Source organism: Typopeltis vanoorti, chromosome 9, assembly GCF_054136105.1.
Source record: "Typopeltis vanoorti isolate ZY-2024b chromosome 9, IOZ_Tvanoo_1.0, whole genome shotgun sequence".
NCBI lineage: Eukaryota > Metazoa > Arthropoda > Arachnida > Uropygi > Thelyphonidae > Typopeltis > Typopeltis vanoorti.
The window spans coordinates 10,691,622-10,714,725 of NC_143557.1; the positions used below are offsets into that span (position 1 = coordinate 10,691,622).

At 35.2% G+C, this 23,104-nt stretch overlaps 1 protein-coding gene across 1 annotated transcript in view; it reads right to left on the reverse strand.

Annotated features, from left to right (window-relative positions):
- Usp7 (Ubiquitin-specific protease 7) overlaps positions 1 to 23,104 on the reverse strand; it is a 747,694-nt gene that overhangs the window by 65,301 nt on the left and 659,289 nt on the right. The gene's annotated exons all lie outside the window — the stretch shown is intronic.

Sequence of the window (23,104 nt, forward strand, 5' to 3'; positions counted from 1 at the left end):
GGCTGCATACTCCGGGTCAGGATTAAGTTCCATTACATAAAGGTGGCTCCAAGACAGAAATAGCAAATTACAAACCAATTAGTATCTGTGGAGTGGCAGGTATTCAGAAAGTTTTTTAAAGGTTAAATTTAGGAATGAGTGGATAGGAATATGATATTCTATAGGGTGGGGACAGCATGGCATTGTGAAAGGTAGGTCCTGCCTTAGTAATTTATTAACATTTTATAATAAGATGACAGCAGAAAAGAATAAAGGAAAGGCCTCATGATACCGCTGGACTCTGCAAAGGCACTTCACAGAATATTGCATGGGAAAACTATTACATAACTTGGAGTGAATGGGAATGGATATGAGGCTGGTAGTCAGACATCAGAGGATCGTGTTGGTGAAGTGGAATTAAGGCAATCAAGGATGACTAGCCATTAATTTGTACAGCAGAAGATTTGAAAGATGTTTGCTGATGCAAAACTGGGGAGGGCAATAGTAAGTAAAGGCAATGTAGATATCCTGCAGGATGATTTAAATAAGTGGCAGTGTGAACAAATGATAATGGTTGTCAATTTAATGTTATAAAATGTAAGGTAACACACTCCATGAAGAAAAGATTACATACTTTGTATCACACTGGTGGTACTGGATTACAAGAAACTGATTATGCTAGGGACCTGGAGGGTAGATAAAGATTTGAAATTCAGAGGACATACTGCAAAAGAGTTGGCAAAATAGCTTAGAGTAGTAGTTCCCAAATTTTTTCAATTCTCAGCACCCTTGCTGAATCCAGATTTTCCCAAGGCACCCTATGTCAAATTCTAACGAGTACATTTTGCAAAATAGCAAATAATTGTTTTTAATTAAAGGGTTAGGTAAAAATAAATAAAACACGTATTTAAAATCACAAAAAAAAAAGTAATTCAACTAATTATCATTAGTGGGGTGGATGAGCCTGTTGATCACCGCACGTTTTCTCAAATCTTGGAATCAAGATTTGAGAATTCTGCAGCAGTAAATTCAGATGAAGCACTGGCATTAAGTGGATCTCGAATCCACGCAAATTTATCAATATTATCATTTTGAAAATATTTCACAAACCAGGTGATAAGTGTTCTTCAAAAATGGATTTCATCCTCAAGAGAAATCAACTCCACTGGAGGTCAAAAACTGTTGCAACAACGGGAAACATTCTTTGCCTCCGTTTTCATTCATTTTTCTTTTCCATAGTTTTAGTTTTTTTATAAAAGCTGAAATTTTCTCAATCGACTTAAAAACGTGCATGTTGCATCCCTGCAGGGAGAGATTCAGAGCATTCATCTTTTCAAAAATATCACATAAGTATGCTAGTTTCACCAAAAAATCTTCATTCACAAAATTTTCGGTATACCCGTGGTCTTCTTCTTCAAGAAAAATATAAATTTCCTATCACAGTTCAAACGTACGAGACAAAACATTACTACAAGAGAGCCATCGCGAAGTGCTGTAGCACAACAAAGACGTGCTCGGATCCCATATCCTCACAGTTTTTTTTTGAAAAATCGTGCTTTCAACGGCCGAGTTTTTATAAAGTTTACTACATTCAATTATGTAGGATCTATACATGCCGTATTCTACATATTCTAAGACCTGGTTCAATGTAGGACTCAGATATTTTGATGCAAGTGCTTCCCTGTGAATAATGCAATGAGTCCAGAGTGCATCAGGGACTTTGCTTCGAATAAGTGCCTGCAATCCTCCATAACAGCCAGACATAGAACAAGCACCATCAGTTCAGACACCAAAGCACTTAGTTCACTTCAAATTCTTTTTGGATATAAAAGTATCAAGGATCTTGAACAAGTCTTGAGCCTTAGCACTAGCAGTGATACTTTTACAAAAGAGAAGTCTTCTACAATGTTATTACCATCTATAAACCATACATAGCAAATCAAGTGAGCATCGTTATTATTATCTGTGGCCTCATCCAGCTGCAACCCAAATTTCTCCCATTTTATTTTTTCAATTAATTGATCATTGAGGTCCTCTGCTATGTGCCGTATTCTGCGACTGATGGTGTTATTGGACAAAGGCACTTTTGAAAGCAGCTCCCCAGCAGACTCACCGATCATAATGTTCACCATATCTACAGCAGCCGGTAGAATGAGTTCTCCTGCAATGGTATGAGGCTTCTTATATTTTGCGATTCTATGTGCCACCTTGTAAGATGCTAGCAAAGCATTGCTTAGTATTGATGCCTGCTTATAAAAACTACCTTTTTGTTGATTTAACTCTTTTAACTTTCTGGTAAAGTAGTCACGAGATGTACTAACCATGCTGGGATGATTGGTTTCTAAATGGCGTTTCAACTTACTTGGTAGCATGCACTCTGGTGCCAAAACTGTCATGCACAGTACACACTGCAGCCTCCCTTCACCATTGACTTCCGTCAATGTAAAACTAAAGTCCAAATAACTGTCATCATATTTTCGATATTTACGCTTCTTCATACTCTTGCCACTATTTGATGGTGTGCCCTCTTTATTTTCTCTCTCACAACACTTATTACTGTTTAGTAAAAACTGATCCATTTATAAAAATACATACGAGAAGAAAACTTCAAAAACTTCACTTGACTAAATATTCACAACAATATTCAGTTGATACCATCTCCGAAAACTAATTCAACACTAGGACCATGCGAAACCGACAGCTATTTATATAAGAACACTAAGTACCGAGAAACTACTAAAACAATTGAGAAACTTAATTATTGTAGAGCGCCATCTAGTAACCATTGGTAGAGGCTTCTGCCAACAGTTATTAAGTGAGTTACTGGTTTGCACCAGGTCTGCTAGATGTTGAATTGAAAATGGAAATAAAATTATAAAAATTTTTTAATTGAGGTGCTTGTGTGAGGAAGCTGCAGCCCCCCAGGGCTCTGTGGTGCACACTTTGGTAACCACTGGCTTAGAGGATTATTTGGATGTTGAAGAAAACACTGACAAGTAAAGTTATGGAGGTTATTATCTGTTTTTATAAGGCTATGATTCGGCCACATCTTGCCTACTGTGTACAGATTTAGCCAAGATCAGGAAGTGGTGGAGAGGATTCAGAGATAAATGACCAAGCTGGTGAGTAATCCGTGGATGTGGGTTGCAGAGCTTAGGTGACAGGCAGAAGAACAGGGATATGATAAAAAGTTACTCAAGGGATTCTACAAGATTGACACAAAAGAAATTTTTTGAAATTTTAAGATTAGGGGAGAACAAGAGGTCACATCTGGATTTGTCTGAGAGGATGGTTAGTAAGGGGTGTGTGGACTAGGTTCTTTTCTTCGAGAGTGATGAGTGAGTGGAGTGGATTGCTAGAGGTGGTTGTGAGTGCCCCAATGGTGAATAATTGGTAGTATCGGTCCTTGTCCTCCTGCGATAAGTCTTTTGACTCCATAGAGATACTGGTATTAATAATAATAATAGACATGTAACACTATGATATATTAGATGAATATAGTAGAATACACTAAGATCTGATGTGCTTGCACAAAATTTTTCAAGCCCTGCTCGTGATACTTACAGTATATAAGATAGGTTGATAACCTTTTATTATTACGTGACACCCCCAAGGAGTCCATAGACTCATTGAGGGAAGGCACTTGCTCTACTACTCTGTCTCCACCACTCAATCCACCAACTGTCCTCCACCACCATCACCACTAGTATTTTCACAGACAATCACAAACATCCATGCCCACGGCAGGATTCGAACCTGCAGCCTTTTGACTGGAGAGCAGATAAGCTAACCACTCAGTCAACCAGGCTAGCAAATGTGCAATCAAAAACTTCAAGCTTGATATCCACGATACCAACTTATAACTGTTATTTCATACATCTCACTTACTGTTTTTAATATACTTAGCATACACCTAAAAAGAATGTTGCTGGGAGATTATGCATGTTGAAGGTACAGTTGGTCTCATGCATTGCTCATTACCCTCAGCCAATCCACATGATAACCTAGAGGAAATTTCTTTAGAATACGCCTGAAATCTTACATTTTTTCAAATCCTGGGGATCACGTAATGTGATCCCCAGGATTTGAAAGAGATAAATTAACTGTGGAAAGGGTACAGCGGTGGATATTAAAGATGGTTTCAAGACTGTACAATGTTAGTTATGAGGATCAGCTGAGGGAATGTGGACTGCAGAGTTTAGTAGATAGAAGAAGGAGAGATGATATGATTGATATTTTTAAACTGTTAACAGGCAGTTACAGGGTTGACACTGGAGAGTTCTTTCACTTGGTGGAATAGTGGGAAGCAGCAATGACAAGGGGCCATCCCTGGAAGTTGCAAAAGGAAGCTGTGAGCAAGAGGGTGAGGAGTGGTTTCTTTGCATGGAGAATGGTTGAACCATGGAATGCATTGCCTGATAGAATGATGAGAGCAAGAACGGTCAATGAGTAGTATGACAGACTTTGTGTTTCCTAGGAAGGACCTCCCACAATGAATCTTTTGACTCCATGAAGGCCTGAATAATAATACTAATAATTTTGTAATGACTAAACAAAGAAAAATCTGGGAGTCTACAAAGATCATTCATACCCAAGAATACTCAGTGGACTTCAGAGTACTTCTAAGCATTAATATGACAACAATCTGCCTGCTATACAAACAGAAACACACGTCCATGCACAATAATAAGCATATGCACACAACTAATTTGAATGACCACAAATATTATATACCATATTTTTGAGTAATTGGTCATTCCATTAGCAGCTTTTTAATAATTTCATATTTTTCTCCACATACAGAAAGAAATCCTTTGCAATAACAAAAACCAGTTGTATCATTATAAAAATACAGTATATTTATTTGTTTGTTTACCTTTCTTTTTGAAAGTTTTAGCCAGAAACCTTTATATATATTATGACTAATTATATCAATTTATATGTTATAAACTTTTATTACTTTAATAACGCCAAGTAAACACAAAAATGGCAAATACCACTAATGTGAAATACAGAAGAGCATTTGAGTACAAAATATATTTAGTCAGGAACAATTCAGATACCTTGCTAGTGATCTTGATAGAGTCTAATGTTAGTAAGGAAAAGTCTCTTTATGACCCTTTGAACATATCTTGTAAGAAGGTAGAGTACATATTTGATTGGGTATTGGAAACATAGTATTTTGTGTGTGTTTTATTGTGGTTCACTATGAATGAGTAAAATATTTACTCTAACATCCTGACTACATCTTAAGGGTGCAGTCAGCATACTAGGATGGCATATGCTGCTTTCCAAAATAGTCTTTCATTGGTTTTTCTCCATCCTAGTGGATAAAGACTGTCTGTTTTACATCAGTAGTGAATCCAGTATGCTCCTTGTTAGGAATGAAGAGCAGATTTTATTTTTAAGGAAGCAGTGTATTTCTCCATCCCTTTCTTAAGGTCCTCTAGAAGATAAAGGACTGGTACTGATTTGAAATGTTTCACAGCTTTCTGTAAGCCTGCATGTTAGTAGACAGTGGGGAAAGGGATGAAATAATCTTCTTAGTTTTGCAAAATAGTATACATTAATAGTTCATTATTTAAAATGTATTCCAATTATTATTATTTATAACAATAATTATGGAAGTCACTACATAAATGCATTACTTATTTCTGAAGAATGTTCAGCTGTTTTATAACCATTTTTGATAAACTACAGCAACAAAAGATAAACAGAAAACTGAATAACAATTAAATTAAAAGCATGTGATATTATATGTGCTATCGACTACTACAGGAGGATATCTCCATCTACATTAATAGATATTAAGGAATAAATTAATTACAATTTTTATGAAACACATGAATGGTGAGTATTAGTTAGGATAACATCCCAAAATTGAGGAAGTTTAATGCAATCGTTTTTGTTAAGGTTAGATTATGAATGTTTGCTTTGCAGCTTTCTTGGTACAATCTTTCCAGAAGAAAATAACTTTTGTGTAGAACTTTAGAAACTTTACACAAAAATTATTCCACCAAATTCTGCATTTTGTAGACAATGCATGGCTCACTAAACCAGATTTATCAAGCTCTTTAAGTGAAATATATTCTTGTTGTTCTCCAAGACATATTTATGTGGAATGACTAATCTGTCCATAATAACATAGGCTGCATGAACAAGGGACTCCGTAAATTCTCAGATAAGAGAGAGAGAGGTTGATATTTGTCTTTTGGAGAGACAAGGAATTGATGTTTTTGCTGTCAGTCAATCTGGTGCAGAGGTCTTGCTATTTTTTTCTGATAGTCCTTTAACATATAGAGGAAAAATTGTAGAAACTTCTTGAGGGAAATTATGTTGATAGCCATAATTATTTATCATTTTATCGATTTTTTTTTCTTAAAAACATTAGAGATGAAAGTAGCACTGATAATACGTGTGTAGAGGCTTAAGTGCTGTGAGGACATCATGTTGGAGGCTTAATGGATTTTTTACAACACTCAAAAAGAATTAAAATAGAATTTAATACTTCCTATATTTCGTTCTAGTCACTAGGACATCTACGGGGATTACAAAAACAATTAATGTAACATATACACAAATAACAAACAATACTAAGCCCAACCACGTGGGTGACACTAAAGTCCTATCTAGGTAGAGCGCCCTCTAAGGGCAGTAGTAGGTGGCCTGGAATGTAAGGTGGGAACTCTGGTGATGAGTATTTCCCAAATCTTCGGAAGCTTAATGCAACCGTATTTATTGAGATTTGGTTGGTTTTTGAGAGCTGCTGCTGCTTCTAAGAAAAGTCTCTCTTTCTTGAATTTGCTGTGGTGGAGCATGGTGGTTTTCTTCCATGATACCCTGTGGGTGGTGTCCAAAACATGGTCAGCCAAGCCTGAATGGCCATAGTTGTGTTTGAAGATGTAAGACTTGTGTTCCTCTAGACGGATGGATGCTGGATGCTGATCTGCCTGTCTGTCCAAAGTACGCCAGCTTACAGGAACAGGGTACTTTGTAAACTCCAGGCAGAGAGAGAGAGGAGGGAGCTGATCTTTCATAGAAAAATCTGCTCCCACCTCTCTCGCTGCCTTTCGTAGATCTTTCGTAGAAAGATCACTGATAATAGACAGTTCATTGTTTAGAAGAGAATCAACTGAACAAATTTTATGAGCTCTGTCAACTAAAGATTTAACTACACCATATTTCTGACAGGAGTGATGTGAGTAAGCATTAATATATTTGCCAGTGTGAGTTGAATTTCTGTATACAAAGAACTGCAGCCTGCCATTAGGTTGATGCAGAATGAGAATGCCTGGAATGTTGGGTTTACTGAATTTTCTCAAGAAATTCATGGACATAGAACAAAGAAGAGTTCCATAGCAAAAAACATCAACATATCTGTACCAAATTGATGGCTTATGTGAAAAAAAAAATTGAGAATATCTTGTTCAAAACAATCCATGAAGTAATTAGTTAGAGTAGGGGAAATGGGAAACCCATTGGAATTCCTTTTAAAATGTTCCGCCAAAAATATTATTTTTTTAAATAAATATTAAAAATATTTAATAATTTAATATTATAAATATTTAATAAATAATATTTCTTAAAAATATTATTATTTTTTACTTTACAGATCTGATTAATTGGTAAAAGAAAAACTTGCATGCCTGGTTGAGTGACATACATGAGAAGAATGAAAACTTATTGACAGAAAATTTGAATTATTTGTGCTCTCTTGCAGCATTGTTACATTACATTTATCACATTTATTACAAAAATTATATTATTATAAAAATTATCACATTTAGCTCTTCAATAGTTCTTTTCTAATGCAGATGTTTTATTGGAAATATGCTCTCTGTAAAGCATGCAATTTAAAAATCGAGATGTAAGTGGAAGACAATAATAATAAATAATTATGGAAGTCACTTATGTAAATGTATTATTTATTTCTGTAGAATTCCTGATTGATAAAAAACAACTAAAAAAAAATCGTAATGTTAATTCTATTATAATGGAATTATCCAATGTTTTATCTGTCTACAAGATTTCGTTTGACTCAGCAGAAAATGCCAGTTAATAACTCCTCATGAACTGTCATTAATATTTTGGATTGTCCTTTATCTAATGATGAAATCTTACTATTATTGAAAGAGTTAGATTATGCTGCAGCTCCAAAAACCGTTCTTATTATGGACTTTATGCATAGTATAAGATGAAGACCTTCATAAACTTTCATATTCTGTAGCTAGTAAAATTATATTTTAATAAGTATCTCATCTTCCTTTTACCCTCTTTTACCTTGCAGTGTTGAGGGTTTATTAACCATAGGACCTCAAACCGTTCACAGGATAAGGTGGTCAGCCCTATGTCCTGTGGTGCTGAGTTCTCAAGGCCAGTTTGCCTACTTTGTGGGACGAAAACCCCAGGATAAACTGGGGAAAAAACCTCACTGTCCACGCCCAAGACTGGCTAACTTAGCAATGGCTGAGGAAAATCCTTCAGCTCCTCACGTCACCAACAGGAATCGAACCTAGGACGCACCTTCCCACTAGGCTAACCACGCAGACTTAAAATCAATATCTCCTCAAGGCAATCCATCTAAAAATGATTTTCAGCTCTATCTTCTCTAAAAGGTAATAAGAACATAGTTATTAGAAAAGCTGACAAATATCATGCAGTTGTTGTACCTGATAAAAATAATTACTTCAGGCAACTTAGTCTTCTACTTCAAGTTCATACCACTTACAGAAGCAGTGATAAAGAGCCTACTCAATTATAAATTAATAAACCCAGCTGTCTCCTAGATGAAGTTCATTCATGAGATAAAGAAATCATTAAAACACTAAAAGCTTTAACCTCCCAGATGGTCATTCCAAGTTACATAAAGAAAATTTTCTGTTTAGGAAACTGAATAGGTTGTTTGACTTATAAACTCTCAAGATATCTATCTAATCTTCTCTCGGTTTTTACAGAAAACTCTGTATCTGTCATTAAAAATTCAGCACATTTCAAGAATAAAATTTCAGGATTATCCTTACAATCCATACAAGCAAGGCAGACTTGTCAGATTCTAAAAATGTAATATAGTTTTGATGTTATTGGATTCTAATCAAGGCAGAACAGTCAACCTTTACAAGCAGATACATTCATTCATCAGAGAAAATAGGTATTATCAAGTGATGTACATAGAGTATAACATCATCTGCATGAAGCAGAGAGCTAAGTTCGATATCTCCAATTCATATATAAGGTTTTATGCCACTTTCTTTCATAATGTGAACCATATAGAGGACGAAAAAGAGTGGAGATAATGTGCATCTTTGTCTTATCCTGGATTTTACATCAACCACTTTTGTGTATTTCCTTCAATTCTAACTGCTGACTTCCAACTTAAATATGGACTGTGCACTGCCTTGTATAATGTTCCATTTATTCCATATAACTGTAGTGTTTCGAACATTTTTTCTCTGGGAAGCTGGTCATGCATCCATGATTCTCAACTATTTGTCATAAAGTGAAAATCTGATCCTGACAACCTCTATGTTACGTGAATCCAAATTGTTCTCCCAGTTTCTATTCCACAATTTTTCTCAGCCACTTTTCAATTACACAGAACACTTAATAGAGAAATTCCCCTGTCATTCTCACATTCAGCTCCCCCCCCCTTCTTTAATAGATAGGAACTATGAGAGCTCTACTCTAATTACTTGGAATTCGACCTTCTGATCAAATTCTCTGAATTATGTAGTGTAGCCACTGAAAAACTTTGTAAGTGTAAGTTAATAATTATTTATTTAGTTATGATGATTTGTGTACTAATTTGTCAAATAGTAATCTGATGAATTTAATTTCAGGTAGTGGGTTGCGAAGTGGTGAAGGTCTCTACAACCCAACGAAAAAGCTTCAAACTCAAATCCTATTGTGAAAATGGATATAAGCCTTTAGGTAATAGAGAAAACCTTCACAATAAATAAACATCTAGTGCATTTAGATGTTAGAAATTATATAAAAGCTGCGATCCAAAGTCCATTACAAAATCGTTGTATAAGTATTATGTCATATCTATAAACCATAGAACAATTTTAAGGTAATCCGATTTTAACAGTATGAAAATAAGAATACTGGTTAGGTTCAATGGGACAGCAAAGATCATACTGTGCCAATTCAAAGGATAGAGAGGTACACAAAGTAAAAATTAACTGCATTTTTCAAGGAAATTACAACTTAGGTTAATATGGTAACTAAAATAAATTAAACTAATACTCGTAATAGTTTGACAAAGTCAAATTGCTATAATCAGAGAACAAAATATAATAAGATAAGTGCATGCAAGCACTTCACTAAATAAAGAAGACGAAGCATATCAACCAAGGCAAATAGTGTTTAGCTACTCGTATTCTACTTGCTGACACTAATAAAGTTGTTTACACTAGAAGAGGAGTTGGCTGTAATGCTGACCTTTGGACAATCCTTTCAGAAGTCCCTAATGCATCAGCTCCCAAAGAATATCTAAAAATAAATAATCGGCGCATCACCCAATTGTCTATACTTTAAAAAAAAATGTTGTCAATCCTCAACAATGTCAAGTAAACACTAGTGTTTTCTTCCTTCACCCTCAAACTGGAGGCATGCTCTTGCACTTATAAAAAAATTCCTGCAGAAGAAATTATGATTCAGATTGAATGTGTGATTCTCAGCCCTCGTACTAAATTGCTAACAACATCAGACTGGATGTTGCCAATGTACTAATTCAAATGATGATGTGTTCTCAATTTGGCCATCTGGCCTGGATGCTCAGAGCATATTTTTAACAGTTTTTTTATGCAGAGAAACCTGTGAAGTATTCATAACTATAAATTCACACATATGCCAAAGTAATCAACTTTTTAATAATATGTAAATATTTCATTTTATGTATCATAAGACATCATCAGTTCAGTTATAAACAACAATAGGAATTACATTAAAAAAAAAAAACAAAAAAACATTAGTGCTCATGCTTACATTGGAATCCTCTATCCTCTACTGTATACAGAGGGATTCCGATGTAATGTTTTTTTTTTTTGTTTTTTTTTAAAAATATAATTCCTATTGTTGTTTAGAACTGTACTGATGATGTCTTATGATAATTAAGATGAAATATTTACATATTATAAAAAATTACTGTGGCATATGTGTGAATTTATAGTTATATTTTTAACACATCTAAACAATCAACATCTTAGGAACCAGTTTATATTACAAAAAAGAAACTGACAACATTCTTCCCTTCCTGGACACTTCAATTGCATGCCAGACTGATGGATCTTAACATTCTCTTTTTACAGACCCCCTCCCCCCCCACACACACCAGTACATACATTTACAAACAGCCACCCCCCCCCCCCACTCCCAGTAGTATGGAATTAACTTATAAACTAATAAATTAATCAGTTCAGGTAACAGTGTTCCCTGAACTTGACCAGCTTCACTAAACCTTTTTAGCCATTAGCTACAATTCCTACCATATCCAAAATAAAATCCCAATACCCTCTCCAGAACAGAGGATATGACTTACATGGGGAATCTGCAACCTCATTTCCCTTAATCCCTATGTGGCTTTGGATCCAACAGATGTGCATGTGTAGATGTAGCTTAGTAAGTGAAAGAGGAGATGTTGGATAAGAGAGAGCATCAGATGTTTTGAGAGTTCCAGACTTTTTTGCCTGTAATGAGATTTGTGAGTGAATAAATGATGCACCTTTTGGCAGCATTGCAATTTTATCTATACTCTTTTTCAGGTTATCTTGGAAGTAACGGAATAAGGGCTTTTCTTACTATTCATTATAGGCTTACGCTGCATAAAATAATTTCTTAAATTTTTTACGTTATCACATCATGTGGTACTTAGTATATAATTATTTTACTACTTCCTTACTTGCCGATGTTAGAATTATAAGTTTCATACCATTAAATTGTTACACGGAACCTATTTTTGGAAAATGCAATTTGGAAAATGCAAAACAACACCACCATGACTGGTGGTGTTGTTTCTTGTATTCCCAGATTTAGGATGGCAGTCCTAAATTAGTAATGCATCTTAAAGGTAAACCTCTGAGAAGCTCTGAAAAGCGCAACATGCTAAATGTTTACGCTGGTTTACGGACAAGAAATCCTGATGAAACAGTGAGCAATATCGTGAAGCAAACAGCGGAATTGACCAGTGTAAGCAAGACGACAGTATACCACATGAAGAAGGAACTGACCACGACGGGACAACTGCATATGCTGAGGAAGAAGAGGCCTAGTGCTGTAGGACTACACACACACGCACTCAGTGAAATATGACTTTAAGGTGTCAGCAATTCATCAGAAAGTGCACAATTTCTTCTGAAAGAAAAAAATTCCTACAATATATAAGGTAATGACTACTGTAAACAATGAAGATTTCATAACATTTCATTAACAACAACTTACTGGTTGATAAAGAACCTTGGTTTTGTTTACACCACAAGACAGCAATCATCGGCATTACTTGAAAGCAAAGATATAATTTTATGGCATTGCCAGTATTTGCGTTCCATCAGGAAATATCGTCGCAAGGGATGAAAAATTTATTATAGAGATGAAACCCGGGTTAATGGCCGTTACACCTGCACTAAAGTTCTCCAGGACATGACAGCAAAAAGTGCTCGTCAAACATTTTTGTTGGCTTAATGATAGGCCTGAAAGCACTGAGGGGAAAGGGGTCTCGAATAGCCATAACGCACGCTGGCAGAGAAGACCGATTTGTATCAGGGGGCCCTTGAAATTTTATGAGCACAGAAACCACAAGGTGATTATCATAAGGAAATGGATGGAAAGCACTATGAACATTGGTTCACAAACATGTTTTTGCCAAACATTGAGCCTAACAGCGTTACGTTATTGTAATGGACAATGTGCCTTACCATTCGCGTCCAACTGGAAAATGTGCCATCTCAGGCTACATACAAAAAAGGAATCGGTTTTACTTCTGATATGGTGAAAACAGAACTACTGAACTTGGTGGCAAATGTCAACAGTCAGTTTCAAAAATATCGCATTGAAAGTATTGGTGAACAGAAAGGACACAGAGTAATTTGGCTTCCACCACAATATTGTGAACTGAACCCCATCGAACTCATCTGGGCACAAATTAAGGGGCATGTTGCAACTAAAAATACAACTTTTGAAAGTTGTATTTTTAGTTGCAACATGTTTTTTCAGTGTTGAAAAACTGGTCATAGAAGGATTTCAAAAAATTACTGAGTGCACATGGAAATGTTGCATAACCCATATTATTGAAGAAGAAGAAAAATTCCAGACCTTTGATGGAATGACAGATGAGGTGGTGGGAAAACGTGTTTTTCACAGTAGATGACAGCTCTGAATCTTTATTTAGTGAAGATGCACAATCTGATGATATTACCTACAGCCTAAATGGTGTTGAGGAGCTTCCTCATTAAATTAATGAAGGGATAAGTGTTTATGTATATATTATTGTAATGAAATATATCATGTTCGGAAATGTGCGTTGTGACAAGTGAAGTTCATAACGTAAACAATCACTGCTTATCTTAAGCCAATTTATAATAAACTATATGACATCTACTTTGTTACAGTCTATCGGTTAATTCCAGAAAATCCAAAGGCACACAGTCTTATAGAGTCATCTTGGCTGTGCAATTTCATATTAGCAATCATAATGTAATGTTATATGTAGAATGGTGTGATTCAGGCAATGATGGCTTTTAGGGGATTTTCTATGCATGTGCATAGTTACAAACGCAACATGCTTCATGGTTGCCATAGTAACAGTGAACTAATATCCTGCTACCTTCAGAAGCGGTACGGCCTGTAGTATATTTCTTTACTTTCAAGATAACTTGAAAAAGAGTATAGTTTAATGCAAGCACTACAGCATGCAGCTCAGCCGTAAATTTGCTACATTCTGATTAGATATGATGTCTGGGAAGACAGCTGTAGATTCCACTAGAGCCTCAAGTGGGTTTCTGATGTTCAATGAGGTTGAAAGAGCTGCTGATAGACCATAGTGGGGGGGGGGGGGGGAATGAATAATGTTTGGGTAACCTGCACAAATGAAAGCTGCATTGAGGTGTGCAAGAATTTCATGGTACGGCAGCCATGCAATGATGTCTACCTGCATATCGAAAGCTTCAAGGGATGTTTCTGTTCACAAATCAAAGGGACATATGGCAGTTACAACATGAATATTCTGCATATAAATTCTTCCAATGGGGACAACAAATAGTTGCTATGTGGGATGAACTGGCAGGGATTTTAATTCGGTTATGTATAAAAGGGCCAGCTGTTAACAATGAAGCGACAAAGGAGGTTCACTTTCCTTTAAGGTAAAGATTAAAAATCAGTGAAGTTAAAAGTGTTCCCATTGTATTACTGACTGCTTCATGGAAGAGAAGATCCAACCACTGTAGTGTGTTCTAATAGAAGCATAGACTTGGGACCCATAATATGGTTTTCAATCTGATAACTGCATAATATAAAGCAAAGAGCATCTGTCACTTATCATGCAAATAGCATATATGAGGAAGAAAGCTAAGTTTTTTTGGTTAAACATAAGTCCCAAAAACTTAACTTCAGTTACAACAGGGATTAAAGTTTGTCTTAGTCTTAATTTAGAATTGGGATGAAAACTGTTTGCCCCCCCCCCCCCCAAATGTACACCAAACAGTTTTCTGTGATGAAAATCTGAAGCCATTTGCAAATGCTTGTAGCAGATGTCTTTCTAACATCATCTCCATATTGTATGATTCAAAGATGATAGTAAAATCATCCATGTTCATGACATTACTTAAGGTTGGAAGAAGACAGCTATCAAGGTTAATCTTGATCAAAAAAGAATGAGATCAAAAAAAGTGTTATGTCGAGTTTTGGAACTTAAAGAATATTTGTAATTTTTGATCTACAGTTTGTTTCTCTCTTACATAAAAAGATAAATATGATGTGCCAAGTTATCTTACCTTGCAGATATATTTAATTACTTCATGACTTATTTTTAACTATATTAACAACACTAAACAACTTTTATCAAAAGATATTTTATTAACTGCTTATATTTCGCTGAATTTCAAATCAGCATCATCAGAGCACAACACAGCTTGTACACACAACAGTGAGTAAGTGAAACAAAATCATTGTAATGGACAAAAGATCTAAGTCTTATTTTGCCACGATCTAATGTTGTAAAAATAAATAAATAAATACAGCTATGTGGGAGCTCTTAAGATAATCTCCAAAATTTCTGGCAAATTTAATGCAACCATATTTGTTCAGATTGGGAGAATTCTTCAAAGCCATGGATGACTCAAAAAATAATCTTTCAGATCTGTAATGACTTCTAAATAGCACATTGGTTTTCTTCAATCTAATCCTGTGTAAAGCAGTGTCCAAAGCATGATCTTCCAGTCCTGACTTGCCATAGTAATAGTAGCAAATGTATTTTTCATATTCTTCCAGGCGAATGTTAACTGATCTTCCTGTATGCCTAGGCCAAGTCACAGGGAACGTCATGCACTCCAGGATGTGCTAGAGGATAAACTTCATTGTCTATTAGGTGAGCGGATCAGAGTTGCTAGTTTAACATGAGATTTGAATGTGGTGTGAAGGCCATATTTCATCAGTACTTTGGCTATTTTTTCTGATGTGCCTCTGACATAGGGAACAGAAATGGTAATTTTATGTTCTTGTGTATTAGGAGAGAGAGAGAGAGGGGTAATGGGGCTATGTAGTATTTTATCTATTTTGTAGGAATTGTAGCCATTGGCCAAGAACATATGGAGCAGATATTTGAGTTCTGTGGACAGAGCTGTATCGTTAGAACAAATGGCTCTGGCTCTGTGTGTAAGTGTTTTTAAAATGCCATACTGTTGGACTGGATGATGATGTCATTGTTTATGTATGTATCTTCCTGTGCATGTTGGCTTTCTGTAAATGGAAAAAAGATAGTGATCCATCTGAAAGGCAAGTGACTAATGTGTCAAGAAATGATAAACAGCTATTAGAATCTTTTTCTACTGTGAAGTGGATTTTGGGGTGTTGACTGTTTAGGTAGGTGACAAACGCATTCAAAATGTCTTGTCCATGGGGCCAAATGGTAAACACATCATCAACATAGTGTAAAAGTTTGTGAAGAAATGGGAGGAGTGAAATGAAATAGCCGTACCATTAATCTGTTTGTAGATTTTTCCTTCCCATGTAAAATAACCTGCATACATAGTAAATTTGAATAATTCAAAGATATCAGGGGGGGGGGGGAGGTTAGAATTAAATCAAGAGTGTCTATAAATGGTACATTGGTAAATAAAGAAGTGACATCAAAACTAACCATTATGTCTGAATTTTTTAGGATATGATTTTTAAATGTTTCCATCGATTAACAGAGACTGTACAAAATCCATAATAAAAGAAGTAAAAGAACATTTGCAATCTTGGATCAAAAATGTAAAAAGCTATTTCCCATTAGAAATTGGAAAATTTAATTGGACAGGAAATCTATTTTCAGTTTCTAATACTACTACTTCTGACTTGTCTATCCAAGAAGAAGAAGAAGAATTGATACCATTAACAGTTGACAGAACATTAAGATTAAATTAGAATTTTTTTTTAAACATTGTAATTTCATTTATTATATAAGTGATTTTTGTGTTCATTTTGTTAGTGTTTGAATTTCTTCTATAATGTAATTAAAGGCATTTTTATTATGCCTTGTGTGATATTGTTTGTATTTACTTAACTGTGAATTTAATAAAAAGCTGTTTACAATTTATGGCTTGAATTCACCAACAATAATTACTTCCCTGTTGTACCACCAATATTTTGGTGATTAAAAAGTGTGCCACGAGCCCCAAAAGTTGAGAACGGTTGAAAAAGTCTTAGGTTAATATTAAGGTGGACCAGTTTGATGAACATCTCTATTCACACAACAGTTTTTTCTTTCAAGCTCATCACAGCATGTAAAAATGTTTTCTGATTTATCCCGAATCACTGGTTGAGTCATAGAATCTTCATCATGAAAGGTTAGCAGAATTAACAATGTGACTGTATCAAGTGGTGGTCTGGCCACAACTGATGTGTCTCACAGGATCCATTATACATGATCAAAACAGATTTTTCTGTCTGCTCAAAATACAGTATATTGCAATTACACCAAAGACTACCAGAAATTCCTGGATATTTGAAGGGCACATTTTGGTTTTTCTGTATGAAGCAAGGAACATCTCTTCTGTCATTCCTGGTTAGAGGAATGACGGAAGAGTGTATATTTTATATGTTTTGGGAATTATGGCTAAATTTGGTGAAATGGGTCTGATACACTGAAGTAAAATAATAAAATATTTTACATCATTGTTATCTTATATACAATGAGCAGGTGGATTAAATAGGAGCTTATTAATAGTCTTCTTGTTATAATTGTCTTCTGAAATGTTAGAATAAATTTTAGTTCTTTGGTGATTTCTTCTTAGTTGATAATGGAGCTTACGTAGAGCAGAAATTTTTATACATATTTTTTTTTTTTTTTGGGTACGAAATTATGTGACTGCACATGAAGGCATGTATTGTATATGTTAAATTTCTGTGAATACAGATCTTCAATTTTTCTGACACCCATGTAAGTTGACATCCAGGAACAAAAGAGAGAACTGTTAAATTTGAACCCTGCAGTAAATGGTATTGATTGTTAAGACAATTCAAGAACTCACAGAGGAAATCAATCTGGAACACATGGCTCCAAACTAACATCTCTCTCTCTCTCTTATAAATTATCAATGTAAACACAGGGAAAAGTATCTCTCTCCCTCTCTCTCTCTTACACACACTGCTTTCTTCAATTAACTTGAAAAAAAAAAAAAAAAACAAACAGAAAGAATAAGTAATACTGTTAATTTAGGGCCATATATTCAAGCCATTAGCAGTGGCAACAATAGTTAATTACAAAGTAGAATGAGAACAATGGATCAATTTGAAAAAGTAAGAGCCATATGATGCTGTACATAAAACAACATAATGGTATACCTGAGGAAATATTGCAATACTGGTAATTCATTAACAATTTAAATATATATATTATTGATGTGTGATTAAAATAAGACTTTCCCATAACTTAGAGAGAGGCAGTCATTCCGATTTAAGTTCGGATGCTGAATTAAGGCCTCAGCATTTTCTTTGAACAAACATTAAAATTTATACCAACATCATTGAAGTATGAGTGTTTCAGATTTTGCTAATGTAAGATTGATGTCCTTGTATTCTCTTTTCTACAGAGTATCCAGTTTGTTCAAAGGAAGAATGATGAGGGTCACAACGAACGTGGAAGACACCAGGGTGAGATAGAGGAAACTGTTTATCTTTTGAAGATGGAAACCATACTGATAATTGTTGATAGGAAGAAAGTAGCCACTAAACTGTAATTATTAAGAATTCTGGAAATGGGTTCTGAGATGCCAGAAATGTAAGAAATTGGAACTCACCATACTGTTTCTTTGTTATTTGAGCTAGGATTATAGGAATTAAAAAGCTGCCGATGGTCCTTTCTGAGAAGCCACTGAGTTTCATATATTAATATCTCGTTTGAAACAAAAAAGGACCTACTTATCCCTTGTGTTTTCCATGTTATTTGAAAAAACCTCTCATGGCACAAGTATCTCTTAAACAACATATACACTGCTTGGAAAGAAGTCAAAAGACACTATAGTGCAAGGAACAAGCAGCCACGAAGTCCACCTCAATAAGATGAGGTGGGCTTCGTGCTTTCTTTCACTGTGATGACTGCAGCAATCCTACAGGGCATACTTCCGACACGTGTACAATACTGTCAATGCTAATTTTGGACCATTTATCCCGTAGACATGTAATGAAGTGCTGAAGTGTTCTGGGAGGACGTTCCTCAACCTCACCTGGCACTCCAATTAATCTCACAGATGTTCAACAGGGTTGAGATCAGGGTCTGTGGAGGCCAGTCAATTGTGGTGACATTCATGTCCACAACCCATGCAATTACAGCAGCAGCTTTAAAACAATGAATTATCTTGCTGAAAGAGACAATGGTCAGTTCTGTAGGAACTAGGAAGCATTGCATTGTCCAGAATGTTCACATACCTCTTGGAGTTCTGTTCCACCACAAACAGAGATCCGAGGCCAAACATGAAAAACAGGATCATACCACCACACTGCCACATTCAAAATTCCAGAGTGTGAAACACTCTGGAAAGAGATGTTCACCAGACATCTGTTACACCTGTCCATCTGCTCAAATTCCTGACATATAACTTCAAGGGGTGTACAGGATATGATAGTCTACATGAAAAACATACATCACCACTAACCTATCTAAAATTTTCCTACAAATCAATCTGTTACCTATCAAGACTCCAAAATTATCGCACCTTATATTTCTATCTGCTAAGGCACTTTTTACTGTATCAATCCACCTATATCTTGATCTTCCTCGGGGGTCTTTTTCCTGCCGACCTGCCAGAGAACACTTGTTTTGCATCTGTTTAAGTGACCATACCACCTGAGATTAGCTCTGCTAACACATCCCTGGATGTTAATAATGTCAAGTTCTTTCCTAATATCCTCGTGCTTAATACAATAATGCCATCTGCAGTCTCTAGTCTTTTGTCAAATGTTTTATTTCTAACTCAGACCCATAAGATAAAGTTGGTTTGAATACTGTCTTGTATACAGCTAATTTAGTGTTCTGACTAATTTCTCTCTTATTCCATATGAATTTATTCAGTTGACTTCCTACCATACTAGCTTTGTTGATTCTGTTGCTTATTTCCAAATTTAATTTACCATCTTCACTAAAAAAATCTTGTCTAAGTAGCTGAAATGTTTTACTTGTTCTATAGGTTCTCCATTCACAATGCAGTTGATATTTTCAATGCTTCTACCTATTTTTATTGTCTTTGTCTTGTTATTGCTGACCTTCATGCCATATTTATTACAACAGTTATTCAGTTTAGTCAGGGAATCATGCAGGCTTGTAGCAGATTTATTTAGAAGTATAACATCGCTGCATAAAGCAGAGATTAACATCTCCAATTTTGATATCAGGTTTAATACCACTTTCCTTCATAATGCGATCCATATAGATAATGAATAACAGAGGGGATAATGTACATCCTTGTCTCACACCAGATTTAACAAACCATCTTCCTGTACTTCCTTCAATTCTAACTGCTGACTTACAACTCAAATAAAGACTAAGTATTGCTAAGTATTCCCCATTAACATCATATAAGTGTAGCGCTTTGTATAGCTTTTCTCTTGGCACCTTGTCATATGCCTTTTCCAGATCTACAAAACTAAAATACAGATCTTTGTTATATTCCTACGATTTCTCAATTTTTTGTTGTAAAGTCAAAATCCGATCCTGACAGTTTCAATTTGGTCTGAATCCAGCTTGTTCTTCACCAAGCTTCCCTTCCACAATTCTCTCACCCATTTCTCAAATATACTTGCATAAATCTTACCAGGAATAATCAATAGGGAAATATCCCTGTAATTCTCACATTCAGTTTTATTTCCCTTTTTGTATATGGGTATTATGACATGCTATACTCTAATCATCTGTACTTGATCCTCCATACCTGAGCATTTCTTGTCAAATATTATCTACTCTCGCTGTCATTCCACATTTCAGGCTTTTGATAGCTTTTTCTACTTCAGTATGGATATGTATTCCTGATTGCATGTTTGTTGAGTGTTTTTTTACCACTGTGCTGTTATTATTTCTTGTTTCATTTAGCAATTTTTCAAAGTAATTACTCCATACATCAAGGATATCTTTTTCTCTCATTTTCATATCACCTTTATCATCTCTAACTCCTTTTATAGCACTCTTTCCTCCATTCCTAAGCTTCTTCAACAACCTCCAGAATATTTTGCCACCTTCTTGATATTTATTTTCTGTGTTCTTGCCAAAGTCCTCCCATGACTTTTGTTTAGCTAGTTTTACACACTCTCTAGCTTTCTTACATTTGTCTCTGTATTCTCTAAGAGTACAAGCTGACTTATTTGATAGGAACTTTTGATATGCTTTCTTCTTTTCCTTCACTGCCTCTTTAACTTCCTGTGTCCACCATGGAGTTCTGGTTTTTCTATCCTTGCAGACAACCTCACCACATGCCTCTCTGGCTGTGTCAATCAATGTTTTCTTCAAGATTTGCCTTTGAATCTCCAAGGTTTGATTCCTATTCTCAAACTCTTTCATTTTTTTTTGAATAATGTTTGTGTATTTTGGTCTACAGTTCACATTGAGAGCTGCTCAATGATAATGATATGATAACGTACAAAGAGAAAAGCTGTTCAAAACACTTCAGTTATATGGTGCAAATGGGACATTATATTAAGCAATAGTTAGTCAATATCTGAATTGTGAGTCAGCAGTTAGAATTGAAGGAGGTGTAGGAAGATGGGATCATATTAAATCATGTCTGAGACAAGCATGTTTATTATCTTCATTGTTATACATGATTTATATGGATGGCATTATGAATATCTGATATCAAAATTGGAGATGTTATACTTCTAAATAAATCCAGCACAAGCCTGCAGGATTCATGGAGTAAACTGAATAACTGCTGCTGTAATTAGAATGGCATGAATATCAGCAATTAAAAAAAAAAAAAAAAAAAAAAAAATGAAGACAATCAAAATATGCTGTGCATTGAAACCATCCACTACTTCCTGATTAAAGAACCTATAGAACAAGTAAAACTTGACCACTATTTAGGCACAATATTTAGTGATGATGGCAAATAAAATGTGAAAACAAACAGAATTAGCAACTAAGTAAATGTAATGGAATAAACAAAGAAATTAGTTAAAACATTGAACTGGATATATACCAGACAATGTTCAAACCAATTTTAACTTCATGGATCTGAGAGTTCTGAGAAATATTAGGAGAGGGAAAAGATGGCATTAATGCCAATAAAAATGGGATTATAGGGAAAAGAAGTTGACATTATTAGCATTCATAAATGTGTTAGCAGAATTATTCTTAAGTAGTATGGCCACTTAGAGTGGGAAAGGAAAGGTTAGCAAAAGAAATGTTCTTTGCCAGGAAAAAGGCTCAAAGGAAGACCAAGTTTATAATTTTGGTCTTCCAATTTTTAATGCATCATGGATTGATGCATTAGAAATACTATTTTTAATTATTAATAAAGTGAACAATTAGTTTCATCTACTTGGAATAATTCAGGTGCATTACATGAATGGAAAAATACAAAAGCATTGGCAAGAGAAAAGCTACAAATTAGATCACCAACGTATTACTGACATTTAAAGGTGTTCCGGATACCACTGTGTTGTTGGGCAAGTACAATATGGTCACGATCTTGTGATTGGCAAAGTTAGATAGCAGCGCAGTGACAATCAGAGAGATTATAGCTGTCGTTAGCATTAAGATGTAATGAATTGAGGATGATTTCCTTAGATTCTACAATTCTTCTCTCAAGTTCGTCATAGCATTTAAAAATGTTTGCTGATTTTTTCATGGATGTGTAATGGACTGATGACAATTTCCTTAGATTCCACAATTCTTCTCTTGAGTTCATCATAACATCTAAAGATATTCTCTAATTTGTTCCAAATGACTGGATGAGTGACAGAATTTTCATCATTAGGGTCAGCAGAATTAAGGACGTGATTAGAGAGTGCACTGGATCTAGTTCTGCCATAAGTGATGTCCCTCATATGTTCTTCCAAATGTAATTCAATGGATTTTTCAGTCTTACCAAAATAGGGCATGTTGCAGTTGCACCAATGATGGCAATGTCGGGATATTTTAAGCCGTTATGTTTTTGTTTAGGTGTACTAAGCAAGGAACAGAGTTTAAGCAGAGGAGTGAAAGAAGTCTTCTTGAGAACTTTAGCTAACTTAGGACAAATGGAGCTGATATATGGAAGAGATATATAGCTCATGTTAGAGGTTTAATGGAATATTAACAGCACTGAGAAAGGATTAAAACTAATTTTAATACTTCCAATATTTCGTCTCCGTCACAGAGACATCTTTGGGGATTACAAAAACTTTTTGTAACAACACACACACAATTACAATACAAAGTGAAACTAAAGTCCTATCTAGGTGA